This window comes from Eleutherodactylus coqui, chromosome 9, assembly GCF_035609145.1.
Source record: "Eleutherodactylus coqui strain aEleCoq1 chromosome 9, aEleCoq1.hap1, whole genome shotgun sequence".
In the NCBI taxonomy this organism is placed as follows: Eukaryota; Metazoa; Chordata; class Amphibia; order Anura; family Eleutherodactylidae; genus Eleutherodactylus; species Eleutherodactylus coqui.
The window spans coordinates 105,760,041-105,766,361 of NC_089845.1; positions in this window are offsets into that span (position 1 = coordinate 105,760,041).

Genomic DNA, 6,321 nt, shown 5'->3' on the forward strand with positions numbered 1-6,321 from the left:
TTTGTGTCTAGACTTCTGTGTTCAACTCGTTGCTTCTTAGGCCGAAGATCCACAATTCAAGCCTTCCATAGAGAAGCATTGGCGTCCGCATCTGAATTAAAGTGAGGGTGATCAGTGAGTGGAACAAGTTACCACAGGAGGTGGTGAGTTCTCCTTTAATGGAAGCCTTCAAATAGAGGCTGGACAAATATCTGTCTGGTATGATTTAGTGAATCCCACATTCACACAACCGTATTTGCACTGACCAAGTTTACTTGTGCAATACTCTGTGAATAAAACACATTGATTTCAGTGGGTTAGTTTACAAACGCATATTTTGCATGCGCAATTCCGTCACGCAAGGAAAAATATGCACCATGTTCTATTTTCCAGCGCATTTACACAGGCCAATACAACATATGGAACTAGTTCCATTAATTGGCCGTTTCAATGGCTGGGACCATGGAGGCATGTTTTTTGCATGCGCAAAAAGTACAGTACAAAATACAGAAGCATCTGCAAAAACACAACACGCGTGTGCAACCGGCCTAGGATGGACGGTCATGATCCTTGTTGGTGCATTCGCCTATATGGTGCATGGCCAGGATGGTAGAACGTCTTGCAATCACTTTAGCATCAGTATTGACCATCGTACCCTGATGGGAGTACAACCAGTCCCTTCACTTAGAAATCATGTACCATCTTGCACATAATAAAGTTGGTTTGCTTTTCCAAAACTCTGGGAATGCCGTATAAACTGAGGCTAACTTCACACTGGTGAGCGCAATATGGGGCTGTCAATTACTCCCCATATCGCACTCCCCACCATGTGAAATTCCCTGTGGATGCGAGCCGTCGTCACGTCAAAACGGCCTTGCGTCACTTCAGGGATGTAGCAATCTGCTTCCGAAGGATCGCAGAGTTTCTCCAATTGTTCTCTATAAGAGACCTCACATTGCGTGCACTTAGCATGTGGTGCCATGCTGCCGCCGGCCCAATTGACAGCAATGGGCAGTGCGAGGGCACACAACAAGGTAGAACATGCCGTAATTTGTTTCTTGCATTGTGGTGCCATGACTGAAAACATCGCTCATGTGTAGGACCACATAAAGAATGGGGTTCATATTTGTGCGTCTCCCAATGCACAAATCTTGCAAAAATTTTTTTGCCCATGTGAAGGCAGCCTGAATGGTACAATAACTCTTTTGTAAGTATTTTCCTCCTATTCGGCGATCTGCTCCATTCTGTGGGGACATTGGTAAGCGTATCATATTCTATCTTGTGCCGTCTTCTGGTATTGAAAGAAGTGCCACAAGTCCTGAAGTGAAGCGCGTCACACTCTTCAGAAAGACCAAGTTTGAACATCTCTTTTTCTAAAGTTATGTTTACTCTTAATTTTAATTTTTAATCTAAAATCTATGTTCTGTTTCTTCAAGCCCAGCGCAACCTATTGTTTGTCTTAACCACCCAGGTCAGAAGCCATCCGAATGGCACGCCTTGTGACAGAACCCACAGATTCAATTTTCTTATTGTAGAGATTTAAAAAAAAAAAAAATGTAATTCTCTTTTCTAAGCATGACTATGGGGGTGGCCAATTTGCTTGAACTGCAGTTTGCAGCATTCAAAGATATGCTTTACAGCAGACACATAGGCCATAGGAACCTGCAGAGTCCATTAGATCGTTGACTTCTATGCAAGACTGTTCTTGACCTGCTGTGTGATCAGTGGAGAGGTCACTGTGCAGGGAGGGAGGGAGGTGAGCTGTGATCACCTAATGTAAATGCTAGATCCTGTGTTATCTGTATATACTCTTTGTCAAAGTAAATCACACTCCCAGGAGAAGTTGTCATTTTGCTGGAAAACTCTGCAGGCAATTACATCTCAGGCTGATCTGCAAATGATTTGGAGTTGTGGCGTGATTCGATGAATAGTATTGCCACCTGAGGCCCTAAAAGTGGTTCCACTCTTGGCCTATAAAAGGCTCTCCGAGGCTCCTCGTGTAGTGACTGCTTTCAGCTTGTTGACCACTAGACTCCTCTATGACACAATAAAAGAGATTTTGCCCAGTTTGCAGTCTGAGAGCGGTGCATTACTGGAATTGATTGTTGTATCAACAAATTGCCCACCACCCGGGCCATTCTGCCCAGACTGTTAGGAGGTGTCGGGACTAGTTAATATGTGAGGGCGAAAGACCACCAGCAGAAAGGATCATCTGATCGACCAATTTGTACATGTAGTTCCAACTGTTTTGTTGTCTGCCATCTAGAGATATGTTGCACCATTGTTACACCCCTGTGCCTATCAGAACCATTTCCAGGTACTTGACTGAAGGATATTTGGTTTCATGTTACCCATTACCTGTACTGTCTTTGACTCCCACATCCGTTTGGAGTGGTGTGAACTATGAAAATGGACTACTACAAAGTGGAACCAGGTTGTCTTCAGGGATGAATCCAAGCTAGAGGTGGTGCAACAGGGCACTAAAGCCTCCATGCCCGTCCGTATTACATCTTGTATCTAAACTAGAGGCAGTACAACATGAAACTAGAGCCTCCATGCCTGCCTGTATCACAATTTGTATCCAAGCTAGAGGCTGCCCAACAGGATGCTAGAGCCTCCATGCTCCAAGTATCACATCTTGTATCCAAGCTAGAGGTGGCCCAACAGCGTACTAGAGCCTCCATGCCTGCCTGTATCACATCTTGTATCCAAGCTAGAGGCGGTACAACAAGGCACTAAAGCCTCCATGCCCGTCCGTATTACATCTTGTATCTAAACTAGAGGCAGTACAACATGAAACTAGATCCTCCATGCCTGCCTGTATCACAACTTGTATCCAAGCTAGAGGCTGCCCAACAGGATGCTAGAGCCTCCATGCTCCAAGTATCACATCTTGTATCCAAGCTAGAGGCGGTACAACAGGGTACTAGAACCTCCATGCTCCCCGTATCACATCTTGTATCCAAGCTAGAGGTGGCCCAACAGCGTACTAGAGCCTCCATGCCTGCCTGTATCACATCTTGTATCCAAGCTAGAGGCGGTACAACAGGGTACTAGAACCTCCATGCTCGCCCGTATGACATCTTGTATCCAAGCTAGATGTGGTACAACAGGATACTAGAGGCTCTATGCCCACTCGTATCACATCTTTTATCCAAGCTAGAGGCAGTACAACAGGGTGCTACAGCCTCCATGCCTGCCTGTATCACATCTTTTATCCAAGCTAGAGGCGGTACAACAGGGTACTAGAACCTCCATGCTCGCCCATATGACATCTTGTATCCAAGCTAGATGTGGTACAACAGGATACTAGAGGCTCTATGCCCACTCGTATCACCTCTTTTATCCAAGCTAGAGGCAGTACAACAGGGTGCTACAGCCTCCATGCCTGCCTGTATCACATCTTTTATCCAAGCTAGAGGCGGTACAACAGGGTACTAGAACCTCCATGCTCGCCCGTATGACATCTTGTATCCAAGCTAGATGTGGTACAACAGGATACTAGAGGCTCTATGCCCACTTGTATCACATCTTTTATCCAAGCTAGAGGCAGTACAACAGGGTGCTACAGCCTCCATGCCTGCCTGTATCACATCTTGTATCCAAGCTAGAGGTGGCACAACAGGGTACTAGAGCCTCCATGTCTGCCTGTTTCACATCTTGTATCCAAGCTAGAGGTGGCACAACAGGGTACTAGAGCCTCCATGTCTGCCTGTTTCACATCTTGTATCCAAGCTAGAGGCGGTACAACAGGGTACTAGAGCCTCCATGCCCTCCGTATCACATCTTCTATCCAAGCTAGAGGCAGTACAACAGGGTGTTACAGCCTCCATGCCTGCCTATATCACATCTTGTATCCAAGCTAGAGGTGGTACAACAGGGTACTAGAATCTCTATGCCCACCCGTATCACATCTTGTATCCAAGCTGGGAGATTGCTGCTACTTCATCTGAATCTCTATGGGTGAGATTACATAACCAAGGAAGGATACTTGTTTAGAACCAAATGTGCATTTCTCTAACTTGACAAAAAGTTGATACTCGTGCAAACGGGTCAGGACCAACCTTAGGTGCCGCACATGTGAGTCCCAGTCAGGCGAGTACACCAGAATGTCGTCAAGATAGATGACCAGAAATACCCCCAGGAAGTCATGAAAGACCGCGTTCATAAAACCCTGAAACACACAGGGGTCGTTACAGAGTCCGAAAGGCATGACCAGACATTCAAAATGTCTTAACGGGGTGTTGAACGCCGTCTTCCATTAATCTCCCTCTCTAATGTGAATTAGATTATAAGCCCCCCGCAAGTCCAGTTTGGAGAACCAGTGGGCCCCTACCACCTGATTCAACATGTCAGGAATCAAGGGCAAGGAGCACTGGTTCTTCACTGTGACTTTATTCAAGGCCCGATAATCCACACAAGGCCTTAGTGAGCTGTCCTTCTTCTCTACAAAGAAGAGACCTGCCCCGGCCGGTGACCTGGACGGCCGGATATGTCGGTTGGCCAGAGCCTCCGAGATATAGGACTTGAGGGCCTCGTCCACGCGGCCTGACAAATTAAAAATGGCTCCCTTAGGGATGAGACTGTCGGGAATCAGGTCAATACCACAATCCCACTCCCTATGCGGAGGCAGAGCCTCAGACAGTTTTTTGGAGAACACATCCTGAAAGTCTGACAAATACTCCGGAATGAGCACAGTATCTGCGGAGCACATGGCTATAGTAGACAGGTGACTATGACAGGATGATCCCCAATGAGTCAACTCCCGGGTGGACCAATCAAATTGGGGATTGTGCAGTGCCAACCAGGGCATACCAAGCACCACATCAACCGACATTTTTTCTATAACCAGGAAAGACAGTTCTTCCGAGTGGAGAATCCCCACCGTGAACTGCAATCCTGGGGTCCTCCATCACACCAGGCCTGTAGAGAGAGGGGTAGCATCAATGCTGGTAAAGTGAATTGGTGTCTTCACCGCCACAAATTCTGCCATCAGGGAACGGACAAAACACAGACTTATCAAGTTAGAGGCTGCTCCGGAATCAATAAACGCCCGCCCTAATCGGAAAAAATCCCGGAATTTAACATGACACGGTACCAAAAGTTTAGGAAGTACCTGAAGTCCTAGGTGATCCTCCCTACAATCGCCTAGGACTCGGAGTTTTCCGCCGGTTCCGGCTGCGAGCGTGGAGACCTCAGGGGGCAGGTTATCACCCGATGTCCAGCTTTCCCGCAGTAGAGGCAGAGACGATGCAACAAACGGATCCGGTGTCGCTCTTTGGGGTCCAGCGGATCCACCTCCATCGGCTCGAGAATAGAGACTGGTAAGGAGGAAGAGGGACCAGGGCAACCGACCTCCCTGATTCTACGGGTCTGCCTGTCCTGCTTCCTAGACCTGAGCCTTCTATCCGCCTTCACCGCTAGCTCCATAGCCTCCCTTAAAGACCCGGGAACGGGATGGGAAATTAACAGGTCTTTAACTGCGTCCGAGAGGCCCTGCAGGAAAACGTCTTTCAGAGCGCTATCGTTCCATGCCGTATCCCCCGCATAGCGCCTGAAGTTCGAGCAATAATCCTCCACACAAGACGACCCCTGCTGCAGCGCCAACAACCGCGAAACCGCCAACCCCGCTCAGTCCGGTTCGTCGAAGATACCCCCGAGTTCCTGGAAAAAGGAGTCCATGGACTGCAGGCAGGAGGAACCCTCGGGGATGGAAAAAGCCAAGGTCTGGGCAGAGCCCCGCAGCAGGGACATTATCAGCCCGACCCTCTGAGCCTCCGACCCGGAAGAACAGGCACGCATCCGAAAAAACAGGTGGCACGCCTGTCGGAAAACAAAAAACTTGTTCCTCTCCCCAGAAAACACCTCGGGAAGAGGGCACTTGGGTTCTGGGCTGGTTGAGGCGTCCGGCCCCTGCGACACCCCCCGCTGCTCCTGGGCCACCATGCGGGCGGATAAATCCTGGATCACAGGCACCAGGGCCTGCAGCTGGTTCGCGAGGGAACTGATCGCCTCCATGACAAAACAGTTTTTAATGGCCAGTTATTATGTTACGGCACTCTGCCCCCCGAGCGCCAGGTGGGGTGCCCTGAATTTCCCGCACCGCACTGTCCCTGCCTACTTGCCTCGGCCCTGGCTAACCCCAGGCGGACAACTGGGCGGCAGTCCCTGCTCTGGCTAAGGACCTGGCGACTACCTAGATGGAACTAACTAACGGGGGACAGAGTGCCGACAGAAGAGGCAGGTGGAACAGACCAACAAAACAAAGACTGAGCAAAGACAGGCTGGAGGAAGCTGACTAGCTAACTAGGAACTGCTGAGACTTGCTGCAGACAGACTAAC